We start from the raw sequence: 12,650 nt of genomic DNA on the forward strand, positions 1-12,650 counted from the left end.
ACACAGAAAATTTTTAGCCAACCAGACTTTTATTATTTGAGAAATTAGCAGAATACAAGGATTTTCCAAGTCAATCATCATGTGCTCCCTGTTTTGTTGGCATGTCAGGACTTTCTTAGTGATCCCTGCTCTGGAAATATATGCCACCTTCTATTTCTTCCCAGTTCTTTCCTGCCCCTCACTGGTTTGGGGGTAATAACACACTGAGAAACAAATGTCAACACCCTGGTAACTTTTAATGTTTTATCAAAATATTAACCTACCATGGGATCAAAAAAATAGTATAGTGGGCAGGGTACTTGCCTTATTGCTGTATACTCGACTGACCTGGGTTTGATCCCTGGCACCTGATTTGGTGTCCTGAGCACCACCAGAACTAATGACCCTTGAGCACAGATCCAGAAGTCACCCCTGAGAAGTAACAGGTATGGCTCCAAACTCAAAAATCACACATACACACCTATTTTAGGTATATTGCTATATATTTGGTGTCTGTATATATGTGTATATATATTCATATGGGCACTCAATTATCTGAGACTAATCTATTGAGAGTTGGGGTCACATCCAGTCATGTTTGGGAGTTATTCCTGTCTCTGTGCTCAGAGGTCACTCCTGGCCATGCTTGGGAGACCATAGGTTATGCTGGGGATTAAACCAGGCTTGACATGTATAAATAATAAATTTAATTATAAATTTATAAATTATAAATTCTCTAAACCAGTGTTTCATAATGAAGGAAAAAAATCACTTTTCAGAAAACAAATCCCAAAGTAAGCCACCTCTTAGAGAGTAGTTCAAAAAACACGTACCCACGGTGAGCTTTGATGCATCTAAGAATTTTCCTTGAGGAAAATTCATATTTTGTGGATGAATGAAAGGAAGTGCTTTGTCTGAGATAGAACCACCTTCACCCAAAAGAGAAAAGAACACAGGACTGCCAGAAACTTCCAAATGCCTGCAGATTCTACATGACAAAGTTTCTGCACAAAGACCTGAGAGATAGCTCAAAGGAATGGGGTTCAATTGGCAGCAGCCAGGCCTGAGCCCTGTCCTACAGCCCTATCACTAGACACTCTCCGGAGTATCTAACCATCGGATGGCTGAGAAAGTATTCCACATTCTAGAGCAAAGCCACCTCTGCCAAACAACCCCAAAGTCAGCACAAGTAAAATTTTCTATTTCTCTCATTTCCTGTTACCTAAAAGCCTTCTCCAAAAGAAGATTGCAGAAGATCCGGTGGTTGAAAACTCAGATCTTAGGTTTATAGCTTCGAGTTCAGAGAAATCAAACTTGGATGAAACAAGTTACTTTCTCCTGAGAGGAATATCTACTTTGAGTAAATATCCATCACACACACTCCTGCGCGCACACACACAAACACTGAGTCTATCTGATTGTTTCTCATGGCCAGTCTCAGTTTTGCTATCAAGGTCATTTCCAGGGTTGGGGGGGGGGGGGGCTAGAAGACTGGTCGTCTGGGGCAAGCATGGTGACAATTGGCGGATGAGGTTTCCCTTTCCTTAACTCCTTCTCTTGACAATCAAGAATGGTCTATGGTTCCTAGAATCAAATCAGGAGCCACTGGAGTGATGAAGGCAGGAGGGAGGAGTCTGTCCTGCCCAGCTCACCCAACAGGCTGAAGGTTCTTTTTTTTTTTTTTTTTCTTTAATGTATTGAGTCAACATAATTTCCAAAGTTCTTCATGGTTGAAATTCTGGCATGAAATGTTTCCACATCCACCCAACTCTTCCCCAACTCTTCCAATATTCCAACCCCCATCCCATCACCAATGCCCATCTCCCTTCACCCATGCTCCCAATTTTCTCCCATACCCCTGTCTGATCAAAAACTATGTTTTCTTTTCCCTCCCCCCCCTTTACACACTGTGGTTTACATCACTGGTACTGGTTGGGTTTCATACACAACCCTTCACCCTATCCCAGAACCCCCTCCTCCTTCCCTCATTTCCATAGCGCTCCCCTTATCTAGCACCCATCCCCAGTGGCATTCCTCCTCGAGACCTCTCATCACCTGCTCTTCTCATTTCCTATTGCCTTTGGACATTTGTTACTCCCCTACTGTGTTTTTTTCTAGCCTGCAGATGAGTGCGATCATTCTGTGTTGATCCCTCTCTCTTGGATGGGAGAGAATAGTGTGAATAGAGTGAAGATAGTCAGAAGGAGAGGAATAGACGCAAGAGGACCACCCTCAGAGAGGCCACGGTAGGTCGAATTTGAGAAATGGGATATCCGGTGAAGGAAGTCTTGAGATGGAAGGGAACTTCCTTTAATTATAAAATGCTTTCCTACTACATGGCTGCTGGATAATAGAGAAGCAGGTGGCCTGAGAGAAACAGGTGGGCCACCGCAATGTACCACACTAAGCCTTCCCTGGGGTCCTGCCAGCCTTGCCTTAGCCTCCCAAGCAAATAACTTTTTTTTCCCCAAGCAAAGAACTTGATCAGAAATCACAACTGGGGGGTAGAGTGATAGCACAGTGGGAGGCCCTTACACACAGCAGACTAGAATTCAATCCCTGGCATCACATAAGACTCCCCACCATCCCATGAGCCCCCTGCCCTGAGACTGCCAGGAATAATTCCTGAATGCAGAGCCAGGAGTAACACCTGAGCACCACTGAGCACTCTAAAAGAAAGAAACCATGACAGTGTCTAACCATTACTGCTCAGGGCCTCTGCCACATGCCCACCCCCTTTACCCTATCCTGAGACCTCTACCCCACGCCACACCCCAACACACACACCCTGTCCTGACACCTTTAGTCCTATATAAACAGGATCTCACTTCATTCCATTACTCCCAGAAACGAAATCTCTTTTCTACCCGTATCTTACAGACGAGCCACGGAGGGCTGCCCATTGCCTTCGCCCCACAGAAAGGGCAGAATGTGAAGTGGGTACAGGTTGGCTGGACTCCAAAACCAACACGGAGGAGGTCCCCGTTGCACAGAAGCGAATCTTCTCTCCTCAGGTTCGGAGGAAACCCTCTGGGTTCTGGGCAAACTCTCCTGCCCTCAGCGGGGGAGCCAAGCAGCCAGACCTGTCGCAGGGACGAGCTGCTGGGCCTCCCCAGGCATGGTTCTGGGTACTAACAATGGAGGCCTTTCCTGGAATGCAGAGATCAGGCATCTGGTATTTCTTAAACCCCACCCATACACACACACACACACACACACACACACACACACACACACACACACACACACACACACACACACACACACACACACACGCACAATGTGTCCCAAGTCCCTGTAAATAGTGGGGCGCTGTTGTGGGAGTTGTTGCTTTTTGTTGTTGTTGCTTGGGGGGGGGGGGTCACACCTGGTGATGGCAAGGGCACTCAGGGGCAACTCCTAGCTCTGTGCTCTCAGTTGCTAGGTGACCCTGAGAGTGCCAGCATGCCAAGCTAGCGCAGGGTGCCAGTCCCTCTCCTCCTTCTTTTGAACAGGCTCTGGGTGACTGTGCCACCCAAGGGCCCCTGCTGAAATTTAAGCCACCCAGTACCCAGAATCATGGAAGGGGACGCGGCGATCCGGTACAAGGGTAGGATGGGCAGGAACCTGGCTGACACACCACTCACTCCCCTTGCCCCGAATAGATCTGGCACTTTCTGGGCTAGCGGCCTGCGTCCCATCTTTGGGAATTGGTCTGGGAGCGACCTGGGGTGCCTGCCAGGGGTGGGCAGGGTTGAGCACGGTGGGGTAAAGGTTCCCCATTCCAAGGAGGCTCACCCCTGGGAACTTTCTCTGCCCCCAGACCTCACAGATCGCCCGCACCCCGCGCCCTGGCACCGCCTGGTTCCCCGGTCTACCTGGCGCACCGGCTTGCAGAGGGCGAAGGCGCGCGGAGCTCCTTGCGCGCGCACAGACTGGGGTTCGGGGCGTGGACAGGCCGGGTTCCGGGGCGCACAGACCGAGTTCCGAGGCGTCCACAGCGTCCGGGGCCTCGCACGGGGGTGCAGCGGGTCCTTCTCGTGGCTGCTCCCCGGCCGGGCCTGGGCCTTGGTGGCCACCCCGTCCCCAAGACTGGGCCCGCCCACGGTCCGCCCAGGGGTGACGCGCGGGGGAACTGGTCCCGCCAGCCCCGACTGGGCCTCGACCCGGTGCCGGACCCAGGCCTGACCCCAGCGGGACTCCAGGACAGGGGCTCCTACTGCTCCCCAGTAGAAACCAGACTCCTCCAGGCCGCCCCGCGCCTCTCCCTGCGCCCCAACTCGGTCCCCTGCGCCCTGAGTGTCCATCTGGCCAGAGGTTGTTATTTTGCTCAGTTTCCTCCCCAAAAGACGCGCCTGCACGTTTGGAGCGGGGAAGGGGTGGTCCAAACACGCCCAGAGTGAATTCCTGGCAAAAGGGGCCGTTTCCTCCGAGAAAGGGAAAGTTTCCCAGAACCCAAAAGTGAAAGCAAAGCGGTCCAAGTCTGTCGTGGGGCTCTTGGCCTCCAAGGGAAACAGAGCTGCAGCTTCGCGCTCTCCCCTGGTAAAACTAAAAGTGAGAAGCGCAAGTTTCTCCAGCAAAACAGGAAGCTCTTGGTTTCCCTTCTTTTCTCCCAGGTCTTGACTCTGCCTCCCAGGTGGCACATTCTGCGTCTCTGTCCTCCCGGGAACTTCTGGGGTTCCCTTTTCACTGGGGTTGGGGGTTCTGATGGGTGGTGGACACAACATCTGGAATCTAGAGAAAGGGGTGCTGGTCAACAGGGCTGTTTGGAAGGCCATTTCCCTGCCTGCAGGCGGAGGCCCTGCTATGTCCCAGCATCCGGTGAAAGGACCTACAGCAGAGTGCTGCAAGGAGTAAGAATATTAGCCACCGAGAGAGAAGCTCTGGTAAACTGAGAGCTCTGACTGTCCTCCATGTACAATTTTTATTGTTTAGGGAGAAGGACTAGAATAAACGACTATCAATGTTCATCTAACCTAGCTAGGCGTTTACATGTCAAAGGGAGCATATGAACGGGGTTCACCAGCATTGTCTTCTTCTGGGAGGGGAGCAGATAAAGGAGTGGATAGAGAACCCCACCAATAGGATATCCACTAAGGGTGCCTGTAATTAGTAATTAAGGGTCCCTAGACCACCTGTTTTGCCCTTTTACCATCTTTCTAGCTAAACTTATCCATGTCCCAGACATGAATATACTCTATAGGCCCCAAATCATCACCAGGCCTTTCTGCAGTGGAAGCAGCAAGAAGGTGCTGAGGGGGTGGGCAGAGGAGACAGCAGGGAACTACTGGCCTGATTGGGGAAGGAAAGTGTGTCTTCCAGGAGCTAGGAGAGGCCAGAAGAGCTCTCAGGACCTCCTCTTGAAGCAACATGGCCCTGCTGATGCCCCATGTTAGCCAGGGAGACCCATATTAACACTTCTGCCCTATAGACAATCAGGTCATGAAATCATGTCATTTTATGTGACTAGACATGTGTCAACTCGTTGCAGGAACATTCGGAAGCCAAAACAGCACCCAACTAAGTTCTTGGTAGGTTTTTGGAGGCCACACCCAGCAGCGCTCAGGGTTTATTACTGGCTCTGCACTGGGGAATCACCTCTGGCAGGCCACAAGAGACCCTCTGGGGTGCCAGGGATAGAACTTAGGTCAGCCACTTACAAGACAAGAATACTGCCTGTTGGAAGGTGGCTAACGCACAGGTCCCGGTTACCTCTCTCCCCCAACTTCCAGTCTATCTTACCTGGCAGTGAGACCCTCCCACATCTGGGAGGGGTCTATGGAAGGTAACAAAGGGGTAGCCTCAGGGACAGGAGAGGAATTCAGAGAGGGAGAATGAGGCAGGATGGAGAGATCAGAGACAGTTGGGTGCAGAGAGGCTTAGAAGTCACACATGGTGGCTAGGGCTTTTTTTTTTTTTTTTTTTTTTTTTTCTCGCCACACCCATTTAATGCTCAGGGGTTACTCCTGGCTAAGGGCTCAGAAATTGCCCCTGGCTTGGGGGGACCATATGGGACGCCGGGGAATCGAACCGCAGTCCTTCCTTGGCTAGTGCTTGCAAAGCAGACACCTTACCTCTAGTGCCACTTCACTGGCCCCGTGGCTAGGGCTTTTAGTAAAGCTGCTTGTCTCCTGACTTCTACTGACTGCCCCGTGGCTAGGGCTTTTAATAAAGCTGCTTGTCTCCTGACTTCTACTGACTGCTTGTGGATCTTTTCCTTGTCTCTCTCCTGAACCCTCAAACCCGCTGGCAGGAAGGGGGTGCAGGAGCTCTGGCAGGCCGAGAAAGGCCTCACTCATCATCCACTCATCTATCCTCATCTAGGACTTTTATTCATTTATTTAATTCTACAGTCTCGATTAAGTTCTTTATTGCACGAATACACCTATGTTCTGAAAGTTTCTTTATTTTTGTTGTTGTTGTTCTTTTTGTTTTATAGGCCACACCCAGTGACGCTCAGGGGTTACTCCTGGCTATCTGCTCAGAAATCGCCCCTGGCTTGGGGGACCATATGAGATGCTGGGGGATGGAACCATGGTTAACCTAGGTTAGTACATGCAAGACAAATGCCTTACCACCTACACCACTGCTCCGGCCCCTCTTTTTTATAAATATTTTTTGTGGGAGGCATACCTGGCGGTGCTCAGGGGTTGCTCCTGACTCTGCACTCTGGAATCACTGCCGGCAAGCTCAAGGAATCCTGTGAGGTGCCAGAGATCCAACCTGGGTCCAGAGCATGAAGAGCAAGTACCCTGCCCACTGCACTATCACTCTGACCCCTTTTGATCATTTTGAATACTCTCCTGATCTTTGCTGGCTGTCTTCATTAAAAATTCATTCATAGAGACTGGTGATGTGGCTCAGTTGTGGAACATTTGCCTTGAATGTTAGAATTTGCTTCGAACCTAGAGAGACCCTAGGTTAAATTCCCAGCACTCAGGGGAGGGGAGTTCACCTGTAGTTGGATATTTGTAAGCTTTGTGTTTCGTCAATTTGCACAGTCAATAATGAATAATGCAGAGAGATTAGGAGGGAAAGAGTTTGATGAGGCCAAGAGTTCAATCCTCTGTTCTACCACACAGGCCACAAGATCCTCGATACCCCAACAAAGTATGTTATCTCAGAGACACCACAAATAGATATCTGTGTGTGTGGAGGGGTGGTGTCCCACCTCCAGCCAGTAATGCAACTATGAGTGTGACTCTGGGTCATTCGCAAAACAAGAAAAGGGAAGTGAAAAAAAAATAGTGTTTGGGGAAAAATATGGACATAGAGATATTAATATTCCCTTGATCCAATTTCTTGCCCTGACTATACCCCATGGATCCCACAACAGGATGTTGGTATGGTTTAGTCAAGAGAGAGAGTGTTCTAGTCACTGCAGCCATCCCTCTTTTATTCCATCTCACTCCCCCACCCCCAAATAGCCCCTGATGATCACTGGTCTCCTCTCTTTTGCTATGATTTGCCCTTTCCAGAATGTTTGTAAAGAAACATCAAATGCATCTCAGCAACGATTACAAAGAATGTTTGTAAAGAAACATCAAATGCATCTCAGCAATGATTACAAAGAATGTTTGTAAAGAAACATCAAATGCATCTCAGCAATGATTACAAAGAATGTTTGTAAAGAAACATCAAATGCATCTCAGCAATGATTACAAAGAATGTATTACAAAGACACAGTCAAATATGACATAGACATTATGACTACATTTTTAAGGCATTATTTTATTCTGAATGGTGTTTTCACATTGTTTCTACTAAATAAAACTCAAAAAATGTAATACCAATGTTCTTGTGACCACTAAATTTTATTTCTGATAATCAACTCAATTACCCTTTGTCAACGCTGAGTTCTCATTCGGTTTTATACATTTGTTTTCAGTTCCATATGTGTAAGCATACAAAATACTTCTGTGTCAAATAAAGTACAAAGAAGCACAAATAGAAAATGTTCTAGAAGCCATGGATACCAAATGGGATGTTTGAGAATTGGTTTTACCCACTTGGCCCAGTTCTAGGGTCTTCATCCAGCTGACCACACATATCATTCTTCTCTTGATGATGTTTATTTTACATCACTATCTTTTTGCATCTTTTGACTTTTTTGGCGGGGAGGGGTGGGTCTTTGGGCCATAGCCAGTGGTACTCAGGGCTTACTTCAGGCTTTGTGCTTAGTGATCACTCCTGACAGGGCTCGGGGGACCATATGAAGATCAAAGTTGAGTTGGCCACTTACAAGGTAAATACCTTATCCGATGTATTATTACACCACGCCCCCCCAAACCAGCTTTTATCAGTACCAATGAAGTTTCTTGAGGGTATCTTAAGATTGGATCAAGTCTTTATCTACTCTGCCAATTTATATTTGAGATCAATTTAATTCCTGATAGGTTAGAGTTTGTCTGGCACTTGAGTTTTGTTTTGTGTTGTGTTGTTTGCTGTTTTTTCCCCCCATCTTCCACTAGATACCTGGTATTATCACTAATAATTTTAGGGATCACTCCCAGCCATGCAGACTTGCCAAGTCAGTGCTTGGACCATGAATAAAGTGAAACTCGAGGGCCAATCAGGCTGTCACCAGTAGTACTGGGGGAAAGGACATTCACACTAGGGATTAAATCTAAGCAAGGAATGTGCTCCAGCACCTTGAACTATCATTATCCCTAAAATATTTTATTTTACTTTATATTTTCAGTTTGGGGGCAACACCCAGCAGGGCTCAGGGCTCACTCCTGATGGCACTCAAGGAACCATATGTGGGTTGGATATGGAGCCCAGCCCAGTTGCATGTAAGACAAGTGCTTTATTAGTTGGGCTATCTCCCCAGTTCCTAGAATTGTATTTATCTGTGGTATTTTTTTTTTGGGGGGGGGGCACACCTGTTTGATGCTCAGGGGTTACTCCTGGCTAAGCGCTCAGAAATTGCCCCTGGCTTGGGACCATATAGGATGCCGGGGATCAAAGTGTGGTCCTTCCTTGGCTAGCGCTTGTAAGGCAGACACCTTACCTCTAGCGCCACCTCACTGGCCCCTATCTGTGGTATTTTTGAGTGTACTTTTTGTGTACCTTTTGTTGTAGTTTTGGGGTCATACATGGCTATGCTCAGAGCTCACTCTTGACAGTGCTTAGGGGACTGAATCAGGGTCAGTTGCATTTAAGGCAAGAGGTTTATCCCCGTACACTCTCCCTTGGTCCTTCGTTTACTTTCTCAATTGTTACTTTAGGAAGTCCATTATGTATGTACAAAGTGTTTCAGATAATTTTTGTCATTTTTCTACTTGAAATAAAATGTAAAAACTTTAATTCCCTTTATTCTCTCATTTCATAATAGTTGTTTTAAGTAGACCTGTATATTTGCAGGACCACCATGGTAATACAGCAGGGAGAGTGCTTTCTTGCAAACTGCTGACTCAGATCGACCTTTAGCACCCCATATGGTCTCCCCAGCACTGTTAGGAGTGACATCTGAGTGAAGAGCCAAGAATAACTCCTGAGCACTGCCAGGTAGGACCCCAACCCCCAAAAAAAGACTTGTCCATTTTTTAGAGTAATGGTTAGTGCTATTTTTTTGGGGGGGGTCACACCCGGCAGCACTCAGGGGTTATTCCTGGCTTTATGCTCAGAAATCAACCCTGGCAGGCTTGGGGGACCATATGGGATGCTGGGATTCTAACCACCGCCCTTGTGCATGCAAGGCAAACGTGCTACCTCCATGCTCTCTCTCCGGCCCCCGCTATATTTTTTTAAAGCCATTACTTGGTACATCACTTTTGACTACTGGCTTATGGATCACTTTGATCCATAGGTGGGAAAAAAAAAAGCTCGAACCCTTGGAGACTTCATAAGCAGCCTCACATAAAGGAGTGAGAAGTGAGAAGTCTGGCTACGTGGATACTCTAGGCACGGAAGACTCAATAAAGGCTAAAAAATGTTCATCACCTTATCCTCAGAGAATAGCAAGCAAGAAAGAAACTGAATAGAAGAGGAGAAATACAAATATGAAAGAATGGTGTCCAGGGGCCAAGCAGCCTTAGGTCAGTAGTTCGAGTCCCAGCATCCCATATGGTCCCCCAGGCCTGCCAGGGGTGATTTCTGAGCATAAAGGTTTGGTCTGGAAGTAACAATAGATTGTTAAGAAAGCTTTTCCCAGGTAAAGATTTGTCCATTTTTAATTAAGCTTGTCATTTTAGTCAGACTTCACCCCTTTAACTCAGACCTGCCTTTTAGTCAGACTTTATAGGAGACTAAGGAAGAATGGTCATTTATCCAAGCCCTAAAAATAAAAAGCCTGCTCCCTGGGGTGAAAGGACCCTGATAGGAACACCTTGCATCTTGCTAATCTTTTAATTTACATCAAAATTGACACCCAGGGTCTAGCCTGGGGGAAAAAAAAACTTTGAGATGTTAAAATTTGCTCTCTTTGGGGCCTGGCTATAGCGCAGTGGTAGGAAGTTTGTCTTGCATGCAGCTGACCCAGGACAGACCTCGGTTCAATCCCTGGTGTCTCATATAGTCCCTCAAAGCCAGGAGCGATTTCTGAAAGCATAGCCAGGAGTAACCCCAGAGGATCACCAAGTGTGGCCCCAAAACAAACAAAAGATGTGCCCTCTTTGATCCCAGGGAAACCTCTGGCTCCAACAGAGACTCCTCTCTGTCTTTTGATTGAAGCTTATCTTTTAGAAGGCTTGTAAACCAACCTTAGAGGCAGGTGAATTGTTTTGAAGAAAGTCTTAGATCAAACAGTATGTACTGATCAGCTTTTGTTAACAAGAAAGCGTATGTTGCAAAAACCTTGCTTAAATAACCCTTGCAATATTCTATGAACCAGAATTCTGATTCACTCATTGCTGAATGTGGCCTGTTTTTCACTGCTGAATCCATCGCACACACCTTCTTGAGGGACCCTGAGAATTCTCTTAGTGTCCGGACCAAGTCAGCTGTGACACTAATACTTTAGAAATTGTGCAGCTGTTTCTCTTATGAAAACGTTCTCCTTTAGGGCCACAAAGATAGCATAGGAGTAAGACTTTTGCCTCGGATGCAGCAGATCGTGGTTGAATCTCTGGCCCCATCTAGGGTTTGCTAAGCACTGCCAGGAATGGCTTGAAGCACAGAACTTGGAGTAAACACATTGGGTGTGGCCCCAAACTCCCTCCGCCCAAATGGGCCAGTGTAGCACATGCACTGGAACCAGTCTAGTGGAGAGGAAAGGGTTGCTCCCCATGTGGCAGAAAATGGGGAAGAGAAATTTAGTTTCACCCTTGACCGCTGTTCATATGTAGGGGAGCCTCGGTCCTGCAATGGAATGGAAGATGAATTCCCATTCCAGGCCTTCATTGTGACTCCCCAAGTAGGAAGGTCAACATGCTTCTTCCTCTCCACTCTAGGGTTTCTGGGCTTGTTACAGGCCTTCTCTGGATACCCGATTAGAAGGATGTGCAACAGTTGGTTGTTGCTGGATAGAACATTAAGACCAGACACCGTGCCCCCACCACCACCACACACACATTATCTATTCTGGTTTCTGCTAGAAGACAGGATGACCATCTACTGCCTGAGCTCTCTCTTGACCTTGGGCACCAGGGCATGTAGTTAAAGGCCAACCATTTTTCCTGTTGGTGTTTGGAGTAGAGCATTGATTGGCTAAAGTCCCCTGTCTGATTTCCTAACAGTTGGCTGGAGCAGGTTTAATTGTAAGGGAGTTCATGGTGGCATCAGGCCGTTAACCTTTTCCACTACAAGTCTAAGACATGGACCCTAACCCTCAGACAGGAAGTTCAGTACCACATATTGCCTGGAGGTGGAAGTTCCTAATTTAGCTGCATTTTGTCCACTTTCCAGTCTTGTGTAGATATGAGATACCAATCTTTCTCTACATTTCTTTCGTTAAGTACTCAGGTCTCTGAATTCTCTCTGCTAGTACATTGCTGACATGACGTATTCAGAGATTCTCCTTGTACAAGGCGATGGTCTGTCTCTATCTTTCCAGAAGACAATGTCTTGGTAGACATTGTTTCAGTATGATTTTAGAAGAGTTCAAGATCCCAGGGTGTTAACCTCGGGAATGTACTTGATTTTTCTCTCCTCGTGATGTATCATTCCCTTACTATTTCCCCAAATCCCCTCTGTTTCCTAAGGATTTAACCTGTGAGGTTAAATACCTGTGAGCCATGTCCTCTACTACAGAATCACAATTCCTGGCCATTATTAGCATTTATGTTGTTCTTGACATTATTACTGTGTGACCACTGACAAACATATTTTGGTATCTGGGGTATCTGGAGAAAAATATATGTACATGTTGATAAATGGTTAGATGGATAAATGATTAAATAGGCAGGTAGACAGATATACCTGTCCTTTATTGAGGCATAAAACACAGCTTTCGGCATCAAACTTGTACACATTAGCCTGAAGTAAAGGAGAAAGAGCCTGTTTAGCAGAACCCTGTAGTCTGGCCCTCCCTACTCTGTCTCCCCTCATCACCCCCCTTAGGACCAAAAGGCACACATCACACTGTATTGCTTCTAAGCCCAGCATCCCTGCTGAGCTTGTCCCGGGCTCAGAGGTGATGCGAGCTGGTGCAGAGGGATCCTTTTGGGGGAGTCCTGCCGAATTTTGGAGTTAACTAAACAACTATGTCTTCCTTGGTACATTAAAAAATAAAACCAGGGGCCGGGTAGGTG

The sequence above is a fragment of the Suncus etruscus genome, chromosome 13, assembly GCF_024139225.1.
Source record: "Suncus etruscus isolate mSunEtr1 chromosome 13, mSunEtr1.pri.cur, whole genome shotgun sequence".
NCBI lineage: Eukaryota > Metazoa > Chordata > Mammalia > Eulipotyphla > Soricidae > Suncus > Suncus etruscus.